This window comes from Lissotriton helveticus, chromosome 4_1, assembly GCF_964261635.1.
Source record: "Lissotriton helveticus chromosome 4_1, aLisHel1.1, whole genome shotgun sequence".
NCBI classification, from domain to species: Eukaryota; Metazoa; Chordata; class Amphibia; order Caudata; family Salamandridae; genus Lissotriton; species Lissotriton helveticus.
Window position 1 is genome coordinate 591,054,875 of NC_136063.1, and position 23,808 is coordinate 591,078,682.

The 23,808-nt window shown below is 43.5% G+C and overlaps 1 long non-coding RNA gene across 1 annotated transcript in view; it reads right to left on the reverse strand.

Annotated features, from left to right (window-relative positions):
* LOC144827250 (uncharacterized) overlaps positions 1-17,828 on the reverse strand; it is a 645,184-nt gene extending 627,356 nt beyond the window's left edge. Inside the window, exon 1 of the long non-coding RNA XR_013610100.1 lies at positions 17,744-17,828. This is a non-coding gene — a long non-coding RNA (uncharacterized LOC144827250). The remainder of the gene's footprint in view (positions 1-17,743) is intronic.
* Positions 17,829-23,808: the final 5,980 nt, after the last annotated feature.

The following is a 23,808-nucleotide window of genomic DNA, read 5'->3' on the forward strand; positions in this document are numbered from 1 at the left end:
ATAGGTGTAGTTTGTATGTGTGCCATTCAGGTGAGAGGGTTCAGTCTGTGCATTTTGACAGAGTGTCTGCTACTGCTGACCAGTAGTCAAATAGGGCAAGGCATCCCCACAGCATATGTAGTAGATCTGCATCAGTTTGTGGACATCCGGGGCATGTGGCATCCTGGCGCTTAAAGTATAGGTTGATTTTTGTGGGTGTGAGATATTCTGGATCTCTGTTAACATGATTGCTGCAATGGGAGCTGGGTGAACACTATGTTTATCTGTTCCCTAATTAGGCTGCTTAGTAAGTTTTTAATGTCACCTATCGCTAGGTTGATACCTACAGGGATGTATGACGTTACAACGCAGGCTATTACAACGCCTGCCTTTACAACGCGGTTTTTACATCGCAATCCATTACAACGCATAGCGCTTTGGGGTGCTGGATAGTGAAAAGTTTAATTTACTATTCCAACACAGGTCCCCGTGGACACTAGGGAAGGTGTTGGATAGTAAATTAAACTTATTCCCTATCCTATAGTGCCCCCCAGCGCAATGCGTTGTAATAGTTTGCGTTGTAATGACCGCGTTGTAATGGTAGTGCGTTGTAAAAGTTTCGTTGTAACGGTTGTTCACCTACCTACAGTGTTCTTCTAAAAGCATGCTATCCATTTCCCTGCCCAATCTGACAATTACTATAACTATGTTCTTAGCCCCTCTTTGTCTATATGGGTCCATGGCACGTAAATATCCAGCCACCCCTGCTGCAGTAATGGGCGCATTCTTGATCAAGGTGACCCCATGGGTTTATCCTCAACATAGAGCTCCCATTTTGCAAGGCATTGCTGCATGTAGAGGAAGTTCCAGTAGGGATTTCCTCCTTCATGTCTGATGCAATCCTCCACTACTGCCATGTCCTTGGGCTCAAATGATCCTTACTTCGGCCAAGACCTGTCATATTAGTCCCTCTCCTATCTGGAAACAGGCCGCAAAATGGGTACACAAAAGTCTTGGCTTCCGTTTTGGTTGTCATCTCCCTTGGGGGTGGTCTCTCTTTGTCGTGCACCCATGTGGTGCATCACGCATCGTCATCGCTGCTCTCATCGTGTGTACGCAAAAGTGCCATTTTGTTTTTCCTGCATTGCAGGTAAGTATAAGGCTGCCTTGGGGGGCGTGGCTTGCAAGGCTGCGAAATGGCCGCTCACTAGGCGAGCTCCGCCGGCCAAGCTCATTATCCTGACAGAATCCTGTTCAAACCTTCACTCTAAGCGGCGCAAGCACCAAAAAATGAAACCGGAGACAGAAGCGCACCGGACGAGCTAACTTTCGACAAATATGCAGATACAGGGTGCGAAATATAGCCAGGTCTGATCGAGCGGGTCGGAGATACAACCGAGTGCCGGAGGCGGAGACCGGAACTCGGGCCCTGAGCTGAAATCGAGCCGGAAGCTGTGCAGGCCGCGCTTGGAGGCATTAACAGTGACCTGGCATGTGAGGCGCAAACCCTACGTGATGTGAGCTGCGGTTCCCCGCCCGAGGGGTTGGTGCCGAACATACGTGGATCGTGCTGCAGTAGCGGCTCATAGCCGGAATCCAACGCACGGACAATGACGATAAAGATAAGTGAGACAGCCATTTTCCCTGAGGCTCGGACATAGCGCTGACCCGATTTCCATAAAACCGAGGGCGGGATATGATATATGGGGCACCGTGTCTTCCCCCCCAACCCCCCCCCCCCCGGGTGTCGCAGACCTGCCAGGGTTATGTTGCAGATTGCCTTTGAGCCCAGATGAGTTCCGAATGCATTCGAGGCTGCCAGGCTGTGCTGCTGAGATATGCCTGACTATTTAACGAACCATAGCCGCTGCTGAGTCGGTCACTGTAGCGCAAGTGGCATTGCTGTTGATACTCGAGGTGCAGCGCTCCCATGAACCCGAGCCCTGCGAGCTGGGCGTGATATTCCCTGCCATTGTGAGCACTGGTGAGACACCATTTTATAATCCCAACTATACAGTGCCGCCATTTTGTCTGCTAAGAAGCCTGCAGCGACTAGACGTGACATTGCCCTTCATTCTGGCTGGTGGGGCTGGGACACTGAGGTCGCAAGGATAACATGTCATATGTAAACAGCACTGGAAGATACGGGTGGAGGGATTGATGATTTATATGGTAGTGTTGTGGGAATCTTCTAAGCGATGCAGTCACTAATTAGAAAACGCACATGGAGTGAAAGTGGATGCTGATCACTGCTGGCCCTATTTCGGTACGGAGTCCTGGGCAGCTGCAGCCTGCTGATTCACGACAAGGCTGCCTGTAGACGTATGGGACAACGAGAGGGTGTGATTTTGGACTGAGTCCTGAGTGAAGATTTGGCTACGGGGACGCTGTGGGTATCTGGGCTGTGGCGACGAGCGGCGGGTACATAATGGGCAGATCAGACGCCAGACAGTCCAAAATACCATTTCCAACCGCAAAGGGCGGGAAACCACCTGAACAGGACCAAGGTGTATCCGAGGAGGGTGAAACAATGGACGACCAGGGTGGAGACTTAAAATCAATAATGTTGGAAATGAGATCGAGCCTGAAGAGTATAGACGCAAAATTAGACACCCTGACCTCACAACTCGATTTGGTAAAATCGCAAGTCACGACGCACGAAACCAGACTGGACTGCCTGGAAAACAGAGAAACCGAATTCCACGAGTTCAGGCAGGAGTCAAAGGAACAACTCTACAAATGGACAAACTCCTCACGGTCATAAGGGCAAAGAATGATGACCTTGAAGCGCGCTCCAGAAGAAACAACCTTCACCTTATTGGGATTCCAGAGACTACAGCTATGCCAAAGATGGAGACTTTTGTGGCTGATCTACTGCATGAGCTATTCGATCCTAGTCTGTCGCCGGTCTTTGCAGTGGAAAGAACGCACAGAGCTCTGGGTCCCAGGCCACCAGTTGGAGGTACGCCCAGGCCCATCCTCGCGAAGATTCTGAACTATCAAGACAGAGACACCATTCTCAGGCTGTCCAGAGAGCGTGGCCCTATCATCCACAAAGGGAACAATATATCGTTCTACCCCGACTTCACCCCTGCGGTGCAAGCTGCGCACCGTGAATTCCTTCCAGCCAAACGATTACTTCTGCAAGCGCAAATTCCTTACTCCTTATTGTACCCGGCTAAACTTAAAGTGTCCCATGAGGGAACGTCTAATTTCTTTGCGGACGCAAAATCAGCACTCAAATTTGCTAAACATGTCTGTGGGCCTACTGCAAAGCGAAAAGGAGCCGGGGACGATCCTCTGATGCACCGTCTAAGTGATAATGACGGAAGGCTGACATGTATCACGTGACATTTGGCTGTGCTAATCGAACTGCTTTAAATGCCATATTGACACTGAATATATTGCTAAAAATGTTAAATTAATGATAACAGAAATTGAATTTGGCTTTGAGGCCACGGTAATATCCTCTCGTTTCGTTCCACTGTGAGGATTTTTCACATGCGTTCTATGTCTACATGATACTGTATAAGATTGGTTTGTGTGTTGGGATCGAAATTTGATAACATGCATCATTGGCCTAATATATTCAATATAACCTCGTAATTATATAATTGTGTAGTTAGAGTGCACTATGATCGTCTATTAACTAATGATTCACTTTTGACTTGTTTGCTCCTATTGGTATAACCGGAGCCATTTTGTTTCGTTTCTCTATGTCCAAGTGCTGTTTCCCTCAAATCACGTGATTACGCTTTCTGCTCGAAACTATGACGGCAGCCAAGCCGCCTAATATAGTTGTTAGCTGGTAGCTCAAGGAAACCCAAGGTCACATCTGCCCTTCTTGTGGGATGTGCACATTCTAGCAGGGCCCGTTCCTGTACTCCCCGGGCTACAGATAGACAGGGAGGCACCTTACTGACCTGCCCCCGGAATAGCTTAGGCCTAGGCTACTAGCAAATCAATTGTGCCTTATATGGGTATTCCTCTTGGCGTACTGACAAGTTGTATCTTTCCTTGTAGGGTGTCATCTTGAACGCATGAAACGTATATATGCTTTGTATTTTGAACATGTAATCAGTCTCCTCTGCGCACCTCCGAGGGTCGTGTAGACTGAGGCTCCCCTGCCAGGGCTTGTATTTGATGAATAAACGATTTAACCTTCTCCATTGCCGACTGAATTATTATTACTGATAAATGTATATGGGCTATTGGTAAGTATAGCCCGTTAGATTAATTTTGACTCCTTCATGTGCCACTGCTGGGGAAGGTCTGCTACTGTAAGCTTGGCCACCCTGTGTAAGCGGGGGAGTATGCCTCTGTAACCTCGCTCCCACGGGAAATTTCCCATTCTTTGTAAGTTTTCACGTTCTGCGTGTTTATGGGGGGATTCAGACACAAACCTGATTGGGGGGTTGCTGTGGGTGGGGGGAGGGTGGGAGTAGTTGGTGGTTTGGTAAGATGTCAGTACGATAATAGTATGCTTAAAATTGTCATGTATTGCAATGTTATTGGGGGCCATGCTGGGGACGGAAGCGATCAGTTTGCTAATTGCACGGGGGAGTGACTAAAATACTGACATGGAACATCCGAGGTCTAAACGATGGTAGGAAGGCGAGGTTGATGCACACATATTTACAGAGGCATGCAATAGATGTTTGCTTTATACAGGAAACACACATTAACTCTCTGCCTTCAGTAAAGCTCAAGCATGCCCGGTGGGGGTCATATACTCTGCCATATTTTTGAATTATGCTAGAGGGGTGGCAATATTGATGCGTAAAGGATTGGACTGGAGCGAACGTACCACATACATTGATCCAGATGGTAGATATGTTGTTGTGAATGGTGTGCTAAGTGGTAAGTTGGTAACTCTAGCAGCTGTATAAGGTCCAAACGTAGATGACCCTGTATTTTTTAGAACTGTCTGGGCTCCAATTGCTGGGATGGACTGTGATACCATAATCTGGGGTGGTGACTTTAATGTAGTCCTTGATGATTCCATGGACCGACGAGGTGCATCAAGACCGCTACACCCACACGCAAACCAAGCCCTACATGACATTATGCTAGAAGGGGCTTTAACAGATATTTGGAGAGCGAGACACCCTAATGCACGAGAAGGTACATGTATCTCTAGTCACCATGCTGCATGGTCTAGATTAGATTTTTGGCTAGTCACCCTAGATGTGGCCGCCTGGACTGCACGTGTTGATGGTATGGCCCGCTCATTATCAGATCATGCCCCCTGCCTATTAGAATTGAACATTTCTGATGCCCGACCCGGGCCTTTAGTTGGCGATTGCCGCTGCATGCACTCCTCGATGAAGCCTTCAAGGAAGAAATTAGACAGGATATCACAGATTATTTTGATACTAACTCAGGATCGGTGTCTACTGACTCAGTACTGTGGGACACCTTCAAGGTGGTAATAAGAGGTCAATGTATAGTGCGACAGGCTGGAGTCCTAAAGTCTATCAGGAGTACCATTAGCACCATTGAGGGCCAATTAAAAGGTCTAGAGAAACTATTCTGTGAGGACCCCACGCCAGAAACAGCGTCAGAGCTGAAGGCAAAGTTGCTAGACTACAAGGCAGAGGCACAACGAGAACTAAACATCCTGGGTAAACATGCGGAAGCCAGGTGCAATGGTGAGGGTGATAGACCGAGCCGAACACTGGCGAGACTTCTTGGTACTACCGCAAAAACTGAATACATACATACAATCAATAGCACCACAGGAAACATTATTGTAGGTCAGAATGACATTCTGCAAGAGTTCAAAAATTTCTATGCTGACTTGTACACGACTAAGCACACTACTACTCCGGAACATTTTGAGGACTTTATTGAGTCCATCGCACTGGTTTGGTTCGGGGATATGCATCGTAAATACATGGACCTCCCAGTGACAGTTGAAGACATAGCAAAAGTGATTAAGGGTTTACCGTTAAATAAGGCACCGGGCCCAGATGGGCTCACCACAGCGTTTTATAAAACATATGTGGAGGAATTGGCACCTAGGTTACACGAGGTTTTTGCGGAATCATTAGAATTAGAGATCCTCCCTGCATCGATGAGAGAAGCTCTGATATTACATTGCTGAAGCCAGACAAACATAGCCAATCCCTAGACTCTTACAGGCCCCTTTCCCTCATTAATGTTGATGTAAAAAGATTCGCGAAAATCATACCTGACCGTCTGCAACCTCAACTTCCAATGGTGATCCTGCCGGACTAATCGGGATTTATACCTGGTCGCTCCACATCCCATAACCTAAGGACCATTTTTTCAGTATTGCATTATCTCCACCCCACGGTCCATGCGGCTGCGGTGTTTTTGGATGCCACAAAAGCATTCGACTCACTTGAGTGGCCTTATTTATTTCGCATATTACAACATATGGGCTTCAGCACGTTATTTCTTAATCAAATACACCTTCTTTACACCAAGCCAATAGCACGAGTGAGAGTTAACGGTATGATATCGGAACCCTTCGAGATCTGCCGAGGTACACGACAGGGGTGTCCCTTATCTCCTTTGTTGTTCGCCATAGCTATGGAACCACTCGCAGCCCGTATACGGCAGCACCACACTAGCAGGGGGATAGGCTTTAGTTCACGCAATTTATTAATTTCCCTATACGCGGATGATGTCACACTCTACGTCCTGAACCCAGCTGAAAACTTGAACCCTCTGCTATGGGAGTTTGTAAAATTTGGTGGCCTATCCGGAGTGTCCATTAACTGGACCAAATCTGTGCTGTTCCCTCTAACAGACAATACACCGGAGGGGAAATCGGAGTTCCCACTGCGCTGGGAGGCAGACGAAGTAAAATATTTGGGGGTATGGATAAGCCAAAACCTCCAGAACATTTGGTCCTTGAATTTTGGACGGGTTGTAAATTGGCTCGAAGGTAAGGTGGCAATCTGGTTAAAATTACCACTCTCTATCGCTGGCAGGGTGGCACTGGCGAAAATGATAATCCTGCCCAAGTTCCTATATTTATTCACCAACATACCGATCCCGCTTACGAAACACTTCTTTGCTTGCCTGCGTTCTCATCTTTTATCCTTGGTGTGGGCCGGCACTCAGGCCAGAGTCTCCTGGGTCTTGTTGACCCTGCCGCTGAGGCAGGGAGGGTTGGGTGCTCCGGACATGCATCTATATGCTTTAAGCGCGCAGGCTCAATTCTTGCATTTCTGGGCATACCGACACCCTATCAGCCACATGTGGCTGTTGAGCTAGACTCGTGGACCCATTGCCCATGAGTGTGGCGCTTTACCACAAGACTCCGAGACCCACTACAGACGTTGATTCAGCTGACACACTGCGATGGGTATGGCGGGAATTGCAGCGGCGAGCTTGTCTCCCATTACTGTATGCACCGGCCATTCCACTGAAACAGAACCCAATAATACCTTGTTTGGCGGAGAGCGGGGGTGAGCTGTCCCTGGCTAGCACACCATTGCGTACATTTGCTGACGTGTACCCCGATGGGAGATTCAGGGATCCACAGCCCAGAGACGAAGACTCGCCCATAACATTCCGATACATGTTTACCTATCACAAGTTGAAGTCCTCCTGTCATGCACTCTGGGAGGGGTTTCCTGATCAGCCACCCACATTGATGGCACTCCAGGATGTACTGACTCGGGCCTCACCCAAAAATTTAGTGACTCGTATATACGCAATCACGCAGGACCAAGCTCCAATCACACTGCCCACATCTATGCAACTTTGGAATAGAGAACTAAACCCGTCATTGAATGAGATACAGAGGTCCTTCTGCTGTAAACAACTATTAGAACTCTCACCAAATTACAAACTACGCCTCATACATTTTAAATTCCTACATAGATATTATCGTACCCCTGTCAGCCTACAGCAAATGGGTTTGAGGGACGATACTAACTGCTGGAGATGTGGCAAGGAAGATGCCACGTTCATACATGTGGCTTGGGATTGCCCTCTATTAACTATTTACTGGACTGAAATATTTGATGCTATCAACCAGATAGTCAACAGATCGGATGTCCCAACACCACATATTGGTTTTCTAGGCTTGATCACTGACACGGAACCCACAAGGCGCAAACTACATGTATTACTCCTATTGTATGCCAGGCGACAAGTGACTTCCCCACCTTCTACACAACGGATACCTGTGATAGTAGATCCAGTTAGTCAGATTACTGTGCATGATTCAGAATCGGAAAGAATAGAGAGGCTGCCTCAACTGCATGCAAATGAAAATGACCTATAGATTGAACACATGTTATAGATTTGTACCCCAGCAAATTGACCTGCCATGTATTGCTACTTTCCATGTAATATCTATCCATATAAGTGCTTACTATGATGTGCTAACCCGTTCCTCCCTTGTGTTCTCATAGCTTATTCGACATTAGATGTATTACAGCGTGACTGATGCATTCCTTTCATTGGGATATTGATTAGTAGTGCTGACAATTACCTGTTTTTGTTAATCTAATCCTGATAAGTGCTTCATGTCTTATGTACACCCAAGTATTATACAGATTGCATATATCCTATTTGTACTGTTTAAAACGAGATGCGTGTACTGTGTTTCTCTGCAAAATTCTATAAATAAAGTTTAAATTAAACAATTAAAAAAAGTTTAAGGCTGCCTTGATCCCTTATTTTTTGGTCAGTCTTCTTCATTGTTGACTGCATAGTGTGACTCTGACCCCTGCTAGTAGCCTTTCATCTACCACCGTTTCGTCCTAGGGCTGCCCCCTGTACCTGTCTCTGCTTCCCTCATTTAAGGAGTGCAATGATTCTGTGCTGTTGCTCTAACTCCTGGTTGTGTGTCCTTTCTCTTTCGAGCAGGAGCTCACGCCTCTTTTCCCTGCACCATCTGGCCTTTCTCCTTTGCTCTGAGCTAAACCCTGCTTTAACTGACCTAGCTTTGCTTCCAAATTTACCCTATGTTTCCTCCTCAGCTACCATGGCAAACCCTGTGGCCCCACTTAAATCATCGGTTCCCGGGGGACTGGAGCGCCCTTCCTCTACCGAGCTGGCTAAGTCGCTATCCAGAACTGCCACAAGCTTCCCTGACACTCGTTTGCGACTGACTGAACTGGTAGGGATGTGGGTTTTAGTTGCCCCTGAGGGGTCATGGGCTTTGCGTTATGGATGGGGAGTCGAGCTTTTGGGGTCCATCCATAGGGACTTGTTCTGCACTGGAGGCTTCTGGGTTTGCTTGGTTTTAGTTCTCTCTGGTTTATACCTAGCTGACCTTCTTTCAGTGGGAGGCTCTGCAGCTTCTACTACTCCTGGGTTTGAATATCCTAATGCAGGGGGAGCTGGTGTGAGGACATCCATACCTGCGTATAGATGGGGGATGTGCTGATAGTTTGCTCATTAACTCATTGTAAGGCTATCGGTTGTAGCCTCTTCGAAGAAGGCCCATAATTCTAATAATGCCTCTCTCTTGTCTCTTTTTTACCTGCATTTTTGGTCTTCATATGTCTTTTAGTGTGCTCAATAATGTTCATGTCAAATGTTCCCTCCTTATGCCAGGGAAATGTATGTGCCTGCATGTGTAAATGCTACTCTTGGCAAAATGTATGAAGCTTCTTCATTTGTGTGGGGAACCTAGTTTACATGTGCTTCAATGGGGAATCCATGGTCATTTTTAGTAGTCTATAAAGATAACATTGGTTTTGTTTGTCTAATTGAAGGACAATTGTACATGCTGTACGCTATTACCATATCTGCATCAACAATTCGACTGAATGATTCAATAATTTTTCAATTGAAACACAAGATGGAAATGTATATGTAGTATTACAACAGAGGGTGAATTTGCACATAATACAATTGGCAAATAGTAATCATCACAACATTATCATATACACATTACAACTCAATAATAGTGGACAGCAAAAAATGTACTTTGTCAAAACAACTTAGCACACTCGCTACACAGATTATCCTCTAAACAGAGAAGGTTTGAGTGGAATACGTACCAAAGTGGGCTGGATAGTCTGCCAATATCTGCACCTAGACAAATATGGTCATCATTGAGACCATATAGTAATAGTTCAGAAACCACTGGCCCCTCTTGGTCACACACAAGTTACACCCACTTTCCTGGGTCCAACTTTTTCCTAATTCAAATTCCACCCCCTATAATGCCCAGGGTCCAAATGAAATGCACCTCCCACACTCCTTTCAGATACACAGGGTGTTAAGAAACCTTGTTAGCACTGAGAAAACCTTGAACTTAAAAACGATGAGAATGAGGTGTCAACTCTACCCAACCAGGATAGCTGTATAACAAAAATAGCATCCTGGCAGCTATCAAGGGCTATTCACAATTCACCTTTCCTAGCGTGCTCAGCAATTGAAAAAAAAAGTGGCTTTCGCAGGATCGCCTCCAAGGCAGCCTTAAGGCAGCTACAGTCAAGACATATAAAATAGGTCATATGCCAGACCCTGTCAGTGGCAGGGCACTCAGGTTAGCTTTTTATGCTTCTTCCTAGTTTACCAAATGCCAAATCAGGGCTTGAAAAACCTACTCACTCGCTCGCATTTGCAAGCCAGATTCAATTAGGGCGAGCTCGTTTTAGGTCCTACTCACCCTTTCTGGTGAATAGGAAGACAAACGGACTTTTGACCTCTGTCTCTGAAAGCAGAGCAAATGTGACAAGATAGCAGAAAAATTTAAAGGCATTTAAAGGCATCTTTATTGCTCACAAAGTGAATGAGTAATAAAAATGCCTTTAAATCTTGTTAATTTGTCACATTTGCTCACCGAGGTCAAGTGCATTACAGTTAGGTCGAGTAGATTTTGAAAGTTACTAGACCTGCAGGTCTAGTAAAAATTGTTTGATTTTTCGAGCCCTGCAAATGCTTTAGACTATGGGGTTCTGATGTAGTCAATTACCATCTGTGACAGCTGCCTCAGAACGGAACTCCACATGCGGATTAAGCAGAACTCCCTATCAATTGCTGTGTCTGCCCATCTTGTCTTGTTACAAAATCGTGAATCTGTCCGGTCGGGGTCTCCTTCCTTCTGCTGCTTGAGTTTGAAATCTCTTAAAAAACTGAAAACAGGAGATGTTTGGCAAAACAGGTTGTTTAATTAACTGCGGCAGAGAGAACAGTCACAGACACAGGCTCTGAGGTCTGTCTCAATTTACAATCTGTTAGCATTCTTCTCAAATCTGGTGAGTTGTAAAAGTTTCCGTTGTACCATATATGGTGAGGAATGTTGGTTGCTGCCTTTAGAGTCATAAATTAATTGTCTAATGGTTACCACAGGTGGATCTCAACCTCGCATTGGACACAATGTTGGCCAGTGGATATGTGTCCAGATGTCCGGCATGAGGAGAGCGTGATCACTATGTGTGCTAGGTCCTGACTGGCTGTGTGTTTCTAAATCATGTGACATCTGACTTTATGGTGTTTTTAGGAGCGTGCGTACCCACTCCAGTTATGTGTGCTTTATTAGGGCAATCTCCTGTGACCCTTTGTAAAGTTGCTGTGCCTATCTGTGAGATTAATCAAGCTTTTCCTGCCTGAGCATGAGCCTGACAGCTACGCACCACCCCATCTGTGCCCTATCAATCAGCAATCAGGGGCCTAGGTCCGAGGGCCTGCTTGACTATATATATTTGCAAGTCGAGGCTGATGTAGAGTACACTTGGGCTGGGTCTCCTGCTGTCTACTGGTGATGGGCCTTGATACATTGTATATGCCTATGCTGTCTCTGTATGTTTTGTTTTCCTCAAATGCTAATAAATGCGATTATCAAAAAAAAGAATGAATAACTAAAAGATTTGAAAATAAAATCATTTAATTCATACTTAACTGTCATTAGTGACTGAATTAAAGTAATTGATAACAATTCATATTTTCTTCAGCTCCTTTCATCTCAGCTGACATCAAAGATCCATTGACCTATATGCGGGGTTCATGGTGCTGAGTAAGTGACAGTGGAACCCTGTGCTTTAGAGGCAATAAATACTCAGGTAAATCGACATATTTTCAACCAGGTACGAGAGGCCCCTGGCCTTCCAATTTTGTTTCCTCCCTCCTCCCCCTGTCGTTTCCTCTTGTGAAAACTTTAAACCCACCAAGGAATGTCTCGCCCCTTCCAGAAACACTTCTATTCACCCCTTGATGTTTTACAATAACTTCAGCCTTCCTGATGGTCATCTCGTCTTGGCTTTAAGAGTGTTCAAAAAGTTTATCATTGCATTTTCCTTTCTCTCTGCTGCTTTCAGTCTGGTCCACTTTTGTCTTTGCCACTGATTACTCACACTGTTCTTTAATTGGAGACCCTGTTACTGCTCCTTGTTTCCCCCTTCCTCTTCACCCTTTCCCAATTACATTCATAGTCAAACAGTATTCCAAAGGGGCCCTTTCCATCTGTAATTGATCTTTTCTGTGTGTAGCTTCTCTGTGACAGAACCCAAGCTGGTTGTACTTTGTATTTTAGACTGCAAGAGGTATTGATATAGGGAGCATAGATGTCCGTTAAAGGAGAGTCCTTCTAGCTTACCGGAAGCTCCTCGGACCCTTTCCTTTCCCATTTAGTAGTAGAAATTCACCACTACGTCTCACACCAATGCATTTTGTATTGATTTGTTTGGGCTTACACAGTTCCAGTTGGGTAATCTGGTATCAGCAAGGACATGAACATGTCTGAACCTTCCTCCCCTTCTTCAAGTCCTTTGACTCTAATGCTTTCTCTGCTTGCTCTGTTTTTCATATCCTCAATATTTTTTAGTGCAGTTTTCAACTGTTCTTCTGTTCACCCTATTTTCCAAGCTGTAAAGGAAATAGCTGCTTCTAGGTTTTCTGCTCGATTTTCCACTTACAGTTTCCTGAGCACACTGAATCCAAACCCTTGCAGGGGCTATCAAGCTTTGTAGTCAGAAAAAAATTCAGTTCCAGAGTGGTGGGTTCTACTTCTTTGTACAGGTCTTCCTTCAAGTCTTTCCTGAGGGCCTACAGTTCACTCTGTAGGTCTGCTTTCATGATTGTCATTAAGGTTAGTAGGCCTTCTTTGACAATAGCAGTGGCCTCTGATTGAATTGTGGATTCTCAGACTTGCGTGATATGCAAGAAAGGAGCAATCCTATTTCTGTTATTTTTCTTAGGATAAATATTGAAAAGAGAGCCTCTCAACTGACCTATATTGCTTTTTAATATGGCCTCTTAGGGCTCATTTGCAACATCGTATCCCAATATCTGTGTCATACACCAGAGTTAGTCAAAAAATATATATATTTTTTAATTATTTATTTCTGCATATGAAAATATGTTATGCTTTTTTTATTTTATAATTTTACTGCTATTTATTTATAAAAAGATTTTCATTGTCTACACATACATATGACAATTAGACAAATAGACAGACAGTTGCCAAAGTGCCAACAATACCGCTAACATTTTAGTATGCAACAATTCCCCAACATTATAAATATTTGATATCAAGACTGAAACAGTGGATTAGCACTGAGACACTAGATTAGATTAACATTGATGCAGATTCTAACAATTTCTTCATCTGTGACTGTATTGAAGGCCATATAACCAACATTCCAACTATAAAATAAAGATACAAATGATAAATGTACAAATAACCCCACACTCAACCATCAACACTTCATTCTCACCTGTCAAACCATCTCACTCACACTAGCACTCATTCAAAGAAGAGATTCAATCATGTTGGGGATCCTAAACAGATTAACAGAGACAAACTATTTCATTCTTTGTAATGCGAATGTCACCCATCAGTTTCCTCAGGTATATATGTCTCTGAGATGACTCCCCACATGTATAGTAATGGGCAACACACATTTCGGTGGGTCAACATTTAGACCACCTTCATCAGGACCAAAATAGAGTCAAATAAATCTCACATAAAGTGGTCGGGGCTTGTCTGTGGAGTAATAACACAAGGCAATCATTTTAAACACTGAATGCGGAGAAATTTGCAGCTAATAACAATTCGAAAAACTTTTTAACATAAATACCTACAACCCATATTAATTCTATCAGCCAAAGGCTACTCACGTGAAGTCGTCCAAGTGTGGTCTTATATATGTGCATGCTACCTCATGCCATGCAGCCAAGTGAAGATAAAACCAAGATGTGACCAGAGATCATAGTAAGAAAGAAAAAGACACAGCCTTCACCAAGTATCCAATCAGTAAAGTATTTTATTGATTAAAAGAGACATAACAAGATTAGAGGCACAGGTGCTCAGTAGGGAGCATGCTGCGCCTCAGTCTTACCAAGAAGTGTATAATTTTCTTTAATTTTGACCGTAATTCCTTACATTTGGCAGAAACAAGGCCACACAACCATTAAGGGCCCTGTGTTGACACTGCCGCCAAGTAATATGCTGATTCATTCTAAAAAGAAAAAATTGTGAGAATGTAATGCAAATCCTAAAGCTGTCATGGTGCAGCTGTTGTTCTAACTTGTGTATGTGAACTCTTACACTCTTTATGATAAAGATAATGACGCGGACTACCGGGGTTATCCGACGTTATAAATATCTTCTTTCTGAATACCCTGCATTGATTAGTTGAACATCTATGGTACAGACAGAAAAGAACATTACGGACATATTGCCTAAAGACCTAAAAATAGGAGGGACATATCTACTGATCAATAGCTCACTATCATGTCCTATTATTGGACAGAAATTTTCCTGAGCCACTAATATTATAAAGTCTCATTACGATGACCAAGGGGCTGTTCTGAGAAACTTACTGTATCTTTACCCTGGACACAGTTCGCAAAGGACTAAACGAGGAAATTGTTTGGATAGTAACCTGAAGATCTATATCGCTAACATGGCAGATCTGGTCTTATTCTTATGAATGTAAGACCTTATGCCATTAGTTTTAATGGTTTCAAACAACAGTGGTCCCATGCATACTTTGTGAACAGAAAAATGAATATAGACAAAATTGATCTATATTGGTTTAGACATGTCCAGCCGGACAGAGGTCGCAATCTTTACTGGATCAAAAAAATATAAAACAAAGGATTCCTTCAACAATTCACCATAGTGGGGCACAAGCCTGTACCCAAAAACATACAGGTAATTACTGTTTACAGAAGAAAGAAAACAGGGCTATTAGGCAAGAACGAGGGTTTCTGTGAATTACAGTAAAACAGAAAATCCAAAGGGCACCTTTACACATACATAGTACATTATACAATCTGTATAGGGTGCACATATAGGTCGACGGCGTTTCGATCCCGCTAAGAATTCATGGGGATCATCATCAGGACAATGGAATGAAGCCTAATAGTTATTAGCCTCTATTGCCTAAGAAGATGGGAGGAAAAGGAAAAAGTATAATGAGAGAAGGATTATCATCAAAAGATACGCTCGAGCGCTAGGTGACGTGGGCGTGGCGAGAAGAGACTGGTGAGCCAGTGTCTTAGAAGGAGGTTGTGTGACGATGACCATAAGGGCGACCGCTTATACTATGTGGAGTCTGACTGAGTCCCAAGGAGGTGAAGGAACAGAGTGCGTGGACGACGAAGGAATAATTTATTAAACAAATTACAAGGTGGGAGGAAATAGTGAACGGCGCAAGTGTGTGAAGGAACCATCAGGAGTGATGGATTAGGGCAAGAAGTGGTGTCGATGAATTAAGGTCGATGGAGTGTTGAGTCATCACATTACGTAAGAAAGGCATTATAAAAGCGAATAAGGTAAACGACGCAGGTGTGTGGAGGAACAACCGGAAATAATCGGTTGGGGCCGTTGTAAATATCGGTGAAGAGGGATCAAGGGATGTGAGGGAGTGTCCAGACATACACGTTCCTTACTGAGTGTTCAGACATACACGTTCCATAATGAATGTGTAGTAGATCTCAAGAATCATAAACATGCAATGGTGCTTGCATAGTCAAGGAAGCTGTGAAGGGTTAATAAAAAACGGTAGTGGTGCGCTTGAATTAATCAAACCATGCCTATAATACGAGAGCTGTGATTACGGCGCAGTGAAAAGGCAGTACCGTTGGTCCGGGCTTACCTCCGGGGCAAGAGCTGGCATTCTCGTTAATGCGAGTTGGGGGATTGAATGAAGCTGCCCTGAGGAAAAGGAAATGGAGAGGTCATAAGGGCGGGAGCCGCAGTGGAAAGGACGGGGCGGTGTAAGGCTCAGTGGAATTGACTTACCAGTTATGGGGGCTTGTCAAGGACGCGTCAGCTTGATCGCGTAATTATAAGGGGGCCCCTGTGAAAGAGAGCGGGCAGTTAGGGGCAGGTACGATCTGGGGTGTCATGATTCACTTGGTTCTGTGGTCGCAGTTTCATCAATACATTTGATTCAGAATGAATCCCTCCAAAAGGAGTGATGCAGAGAACTTCCCCCTTCATGAAACCCACCCCTATCCCGTGCATCCAGCACTCCAAGTGTGTTTAGTTAATGTATGCATTCTGTGGTCAGTGTTTGGTGAGGACCTTGCCAATGCTTGTTTTAATATGGTAGTTCCAAAGCTTGCTGATTAAACACGAAACTAGAATTGTCATATCGTATCTGTGATAATTGTTGAAATTAAGGGTTAAAAAACGAAGATCAGGGCATAGTCTGCAGAGTAAGGTAGGAATAGTATTTCAAAGAAAAAAAGAGACACGTTTAAAATTTGCACGCGTTCGTGAACTAATGCTCTCGCGCTGTGTGCCGTTCAACACAGCGTGAGGGCAAAGTTGATGCGTGCGGCCGAAAGGAACGTCCCGGGGTGTGGCAGGACTATAAAAACCACACCCGGGATTCTAGAAGGTGCTTAGCCTTCCAGACACTCAGAGGAGCATCGCGTCAGAGATTTCTTACCGGCGATCCGCTGAAGCTTTGCCAGAGTCTTCTGTCTATGCATCTGATTTCTTCAAGCAGGAAAAAAAGCTAAGTAACTCTCCTTTGGGAAAAGGCGCCCACCGCTAGCTGCAAAGACTAATTTTTTGACGCTTTTTATTTAAAAAGGAACTTGGACACAAAGAAACTTGGAGCTTCTTTTAAGGGGTTCATTTGCAGAATTATGTATTGGATCTTCTTAAAAGGGATACAATTGCAGAATTGTTTTTAGAAAAAGTAATGTTTAGGAACTGTGATATTTTAGGATGTTAAACCTTTGTTTCAAAAAGTGAGAAGTCGTTTTGCCAGCTACTGGAGAATGTTAAGTGAGTATCTTTCAGTTTAGATTTGATAAGTATGTACTTAGATTAATAAGAGAAAGTGCAAATGATTTATGTTGCTGTTTCTCATAGAGCAATCGTTTTTTCGATATAAAAGATCTGTGGGCGGACAATTCAACTACCTTCGGATTCTTGAGAACAACGTCTCCTCAACCAGACTACAAAAGACCACGACTTCCAGGACGCGAAGCCTAGCTTAGTAGATCGCAGGTAAGAGCTTAAAGACTGACTCTAGAATAAAGTTTAAAACTGCTATGAAAAGTAAAACTAATAAAAGGATAATGTTCTAAGGAGTTTTCTTGTTGCTTCGCAGGTCGACTACAAGAATATAAATAGCGTCAGATTCCGGCCTCTCTCCCTAACTTTTATCCATCATCCTAGTGTTAAGTTAAAGATCACAGGTTGTAAGGTAGGGTTCTGGGAGTTTGGCTCATAGCGTCTCTGCAAACCAATCAAGCACCTTACAGGTAAGAGATCGTGAATACACAGGTAAGAGTGCTTGATCAATCTGACATGGGGTGGGTATTCTATTACAGACGGTGCATGACTGCAGGTGCTTACCGGGTCAGTCGAGGTGTGTACCTCCCTGGGGATGCAGTAGCGTTTCTCCGGATAACTGCCAAAATTAACGGCAACTCTAATAGGCTGGAAGCCGGCATGAAGGTAGAGAGAGGACTGACCTGGGATAGAATTGGCATCCATCTTGGAGGGGTACCTCTGCATGGAGGAGACTGGGCATAGAAATAGGAGAAGGACAACCAAGGATTAGGCCTGGCAGCCATCTTGGAGGAGTGACCCACGTTGGCTTGCTGGATACAACATGGATACAACATGCATAGACAGCAAGATATTCCCGGGAGGCGTGTCACACTGAGAGACACAACCAGACCCATTTCACAGCTCTCTGTTATACCCCTCACAATGCTGTCTCCAGCCACAGATGTCGCCACATGCATACAAAGACAGGAGACAAGCCATACGCGGCCTCATTAGACTATCTGCTGCACCTATACGACTCACACTTAATCTACCGAAATTTATGAGTAACTCATTACTGGATGAAGCAATCACTATAACGGTGTGAAGAGATTATAACTGATGTATAACTTCCTATTGTCATTCTTCAACTGCTTTTTATCATTCTGTGTACTGAATACTAATGCCATTGATTAAAAAATGCTAATAAACATATTCAAACAAAAAAATGAGTGCTAGTATGAGTGAGACGATTTGACAGGTAAGAATGAAGTGTTGATGGTTGAGTGTGAGGTTATTTGTAAATTTATCATTGTATCTTGATTTTATAGTTGAAATGCTGGTTACATGGCCTTCAATACACTCACAGATGAAGAAATTGTTTGAATCTGCAGCACTGTTAATTTAATCTAGTGTCTAAGTGCTAATCCACTGTTTAAGTGTTGATATCAAATGTTTATAATGTTGGAGAATTGTTGCATACTAAATAGTTAGAGGTATTGTTGGCACTTTGGTAACTGTCTGTCTATTTGCCTAACTGTCATATGTATGTGTAGACAATGAAAATCCTTTTATAAATAACGAATAGCAGTACAATTATAAAATAAAAAAGCATTAAGTATTTTTATATGAAGAAATAAATAATACTAATACATATATCTAATATATTTTTTTTTAACTAACTCTGGAGTATGACATTGGGGATCGATGTTGCAAATGAGTATTAATAGGCCATATTAAAAAGCAATATAGGTCAGTTCAGAGTCTCTCTTTTCAATATTTGCCATTTCCCACTCCTTTTGGACCTCAAATTAATTAGGGGGTACCTTTTTCTTTTTGTGATTCTTTTCTAGACATTCAGTCAAAGTTGGAACCGGGGGATCATTTGCTGTGTTCAGTGCACTAGCTACAGTCTGCTGTATTTTTGCTCGAGTTTGTTTCTGACAAACAACTAATAGCTCACACATCTTCAGCAGCCACTGGCTTTCCCTTCTCTTTTTCTCCCCATGAAACATATTCTTATCAGATAGGTATTTCTTCTGTGCTTTGTGAAATGTGAAATATTTTCCCCACTACTTCCCCTTATGAAGTGTAGTTTGCTCTCCAGAGCGAAAAATGGATTTAAAAGTATTGAATCTCCCTGTGAATCTGATTCTTCTCTTTTTTTTCAATGTTTTTGTGGTTTTGCCTCTATCACTATTGCACAAGGAACTATGACATTCGCCGCTGCATAAAGCAATTAGTGCACCTCGATGTTAGGTCTACTGTTCACACTCCTTTCTATCATCTCCTTTCAGTTTCCTTCATACTGGTTGCATTTCTGTGTGCTTGTACCATTGTCAAAATCGTGCTCTCAGGGAGATTCCTGATGTTCTGACGCATCCACATTGGTCTCCTCTACCAAGTCCAACACCTCTCCAAGGGTGGCAGATGTCAGAGGCATTCCCATCACCTGTTCATCTCTATCGGAGGTTTGCTATTCTCCGCACCAACCCAGGCACCTCCAACTGGGGTATAACTCTTCAATCCTGAACAGTCCCACCTTGGGTAGAAAACACACTAGGTCTGACCTCTGCTATCCCAGCGAGGTTGACATCTTGGTTTTCTCATCACTGCTCTGATCACTTCCAAAAGGTGGACATTCTTATTCCTGGGTTTTGGGGGCTCTTGATGTTGGCATCTTATCTGCTTTTTCACCCACGATTCACTGTTGTTTTTAATGGTGGTGGGTGAGAGCACCAGTTATATGTCCTTTAAATCCGCCATCTCCAGTCCCCCCCTCCCCAAACAACATACAATCAAACCTTAATCACTCTACTGGATAAAAGATCGCCCTGTTACAGCTTATAATCGCACAATAAATACTACACATGAAAACAAGCTCTTCCAGATTTTTTGTCTCCAAGATTGACAAGATCCAACTGGAGGTTAAAAAAAGAACTCTGACATTAAGATGTAATAATTAACCCTTCTACAATATCGAGAAAAAAATCAAACAAATGTGTCTATTTTTAAGGAGACTTTACCAAAAGAAGTGCTAGAGATTAAGTCCAATACCAACCTTTCAGGTTCCACTGCAGACAGGTGTCTCACACATGCTATGAAATGATTAGTCCCTCTTCTTATCAATCATGTACTTAAACTAGTTTATCAGTCCTTGAACCAAGGTACAATACCACCAGAGTGGAAAACAGAAATGAGCAAACCTTTCCTATCAAAGCCTCCTTTATTGAGAGAAGATGCATGCAATTTCTGTCTAAAATACCAGTTGCCATGTCTTGGGAATATACTAGAAAAGGTGGTGTATATAGGCAACTGCACACTTTCATATAGACAAGGCTGCCTTTGCAGGCTGCGTGTCTTGGTGAAGAAAAGTGAAAACATGACGTCACACATTCCTGTGTGCTATGTCCCCTAACACTGCATGTAATATTTGTAGGACACCCCATATAGCAGGCCTGGCAGTCCTAAGGCAGGGTGCTGAATTTTACATATGAGCAGATGCCCCTTTGATGGGCAGTCCTATTACTGCTAGTACAAGTGACCAGGGAAGTCATTTTAAAACATGTGCTGGAAACTGGTGAAAACAAATTCCCCAGCTACATAATAGTTTCACTGTAGATAGGAATGTTTGGTATCACACTTCTCATGTTGAACACCCCACACTAATTCCAGTGATGGATTTACCAATAAATGCTCCCCGAGGGCACCTTAGAGGTTCCCCCTGAAACCTAACCAGCCTCTGGTGTGCTCCCTGACTGGTTTCTGCCAACCTGCCACCAGAGACACTGTTCTGACCTCCTAGGGTGAGAACCTCTGTGCTCAGGATACCCAAAACAAAAACTTGTCTGGGAAGATGGTGTAACACCACCTCCCAAAGGATGACCTTGTGATTAGCCTTCCTTCCCAAGAAAGCTTTAAAGAGCTGCCACCTTTGAAATGAGAATAAGGCTCCCACTCTCAGGAGAGGATGCCAACCCCCTTGTCTGGTGCCCCCTTTGGCACCTGGATAGGGAAGAGAATTAGTTAGTCAGGTAGGTGTGCCGCTTCCAGGCTAGTACCACCCCTAAGGTTGGGTAAACAGAGGTGGACAGGACTTTCAGAAGTAGTCATCTTGGTGATAGCATACTTAGGAATCCTATCCTGGGACAGGGTTGTGCCACCTCCCTCAGGAAGTGGTCAGATGGGGGTTTAGTGAACCCAAGGGTCAGTAGCCCATTAGTTACTACCCTACACTCTCCTAACACCACTACATTCAGTATTTCGGGGAGCCCCTGGCACCAGAAAGACAAATCCTGATGACCCGAAGGAAGAAGACAGAGGAGAAGAGTCACACAGCAAGAAAAGACCCAGCAACTGACTTGACACAACCTCTGCCAGCCTGCCGGCCAGCCTATCTACTTACTTGATCTGTTGCACCAAAAGTCAACTTGTCCTGCAGCTGATGAGTCATCAAAGCCCTCGGCCAGCCTTCACCTAAGAACCAAGACCTCCAGAGGGACAGAGTGACTGCCTCATGCATACAGCAGACAGCAAAAGAAAGGGCAATAGAACTTCAGCCCTGCCAAAACCCAACGCCACCAAGCACCACTGTATCCTAGCCCTACCTAGACCCACCACCCATGTCAAAATGGGCCAACAGTGTCAGGATGGTCCCCAAACCCTCAAGGTACTGAGTCTACTATGCAGTGACTCCTCATGAACTCCCAAATATCGCCTGCATCCTCTGTTGGCAGGCCCCCTCAACCACGAGTGTTGCCGCATGGAGAAAAAAAAGGCACCCAAGAGGACCAAAGGTGTTCCCACTTCTCCAACATTTCAAGAACCGAAGTCACTTGTATGGTTCACCGAACTGGTCACACAGTCCCTCCTGCAGCCTCAATCTACCATGACCATTCTCGAGGATAGCTTTAAGCACCCAATGCTGTTTTACACCTCTGCACCTGGCTGACGCAGTGCCGCTGGTGGTGTTCTGCTGGTGCTGCCTTGGACTTTGCCCACCACTCACCATCACTCTTGAAGAAGGATCCAGTAGTCGCTGACAAGAACCGATAAACCGCATATGATTATCCTCCCATAGGTTAACATTGCCGAACTCAGAAACTGAACTGTCGACTTTTTGAACTGAAAAATATTTCTATTTAAAAACGTACTTAACCTGAATGATTTTCTTCTGATACTTAAACATATATAAAGATACTTGCTATTTTTATAAATTGGTGTGGATCTCCTTCTTGAGTTGCGTGTCTGGTTTATTGACCATTGTGTGTATTTTCATATGCCTTGCACTCCTCTGTGTTAAGCCTAAGTCTGCTTGACTACAGTACCCCCTAACAGAGAACTTTGGGATTGTCAAAAGAAACCCCTGTCCACTCTTAGGGGAACACGTGGACTCTACACATGATATATCTCATTTTGATATATCATATAAAAAGCCAGCTTCCTACAAAATGGCATTATTTTTATAGCTGATAAGGAGAATGTAGAGCACACCTTTGAGTTCATTCAGAAATACACTCAACTGAAAGACTACAAAATTAACACCACTTTGATGAACTTTTGCTTATTAGTACAATGATACAAGTCCATCAGTTTTTCTACGAGCAGTTCAAAACGTTAGCTGGGGATGTGGGTGATGGATGATAGTTCAAATATTTATAAAATTAACTGTGTACAGCTAATTTTAAGGTACACCACATTTAATATACTTTAAATCCGTTTTGTTATATATAGGTAGGGAATCACTGTTAAAGATGTCCATTCTTTCCCTCCTTATTTTTTGCTATTTTTCCACTCTTCGGTGTAAATTACAGATGACATTTTTTATGCACAGGCGGATTTCTTTTTCAAATTTTATATGGAGTAATATGAGCACTAGAATTAGCCTGCAACATCTTTTCCTACTGCAGTAAGAAGACAGTTTAGCATTGCCAAATGTCCAAGTGTTTAATATGGCCTCTCGTGCACTTTTTCCTTCACATAGGGCCTGACTCACAAAAGTAATCTGAGACATAATCATAACTTTACGACTGTCGGTTTTCATAAAAGGCATTTAGGAGTAATAAAGTTAGGATTCCTAACTTTACTACTCCTAAACTGAGACAAAATCCTAACTTTACGACTTTCGGTATTCACAAAAGGCATTTAGGAGTAGTAAAGTTAGGATTCCTAACTATGCTACTCCTATGTGCCTTTTGTGAATACCGAAAAGCATAAAGTTAGGATTTTTTCTCAGTTTAGGAGTAGTAAAGTTAGAAATCCAAACTTTACTACCCCTAAATGCCTTTTGTGAATATTGAAATTCATAATGTTAGGATTTAGTCTCAGATTACTTTTGTGAATCGGTCCCATACATTTTGCAACCTACATTAAAATTACTTTGATGTTTTCTTCTTCAGGACATGCTAAAGAAATAAGAAGTCAGTTGCCTTGGTTCTTCTAGAGGAATCGAATTCCCAAATCTGCCTTTTACAAGAGTATTCATAGCATAATTCATTGACATAATATATTACACATAATGTTTAAAATTCTAGGGATCAATACAGAAAGTAAGTTTTAATACTGACTGGTGGTAGTTTCCTGCCAAGAAGCACATGCTATTTTGAGATGGTGCTGTGTTAGTTACAACCAAGTTAACTATGTTCTTACTC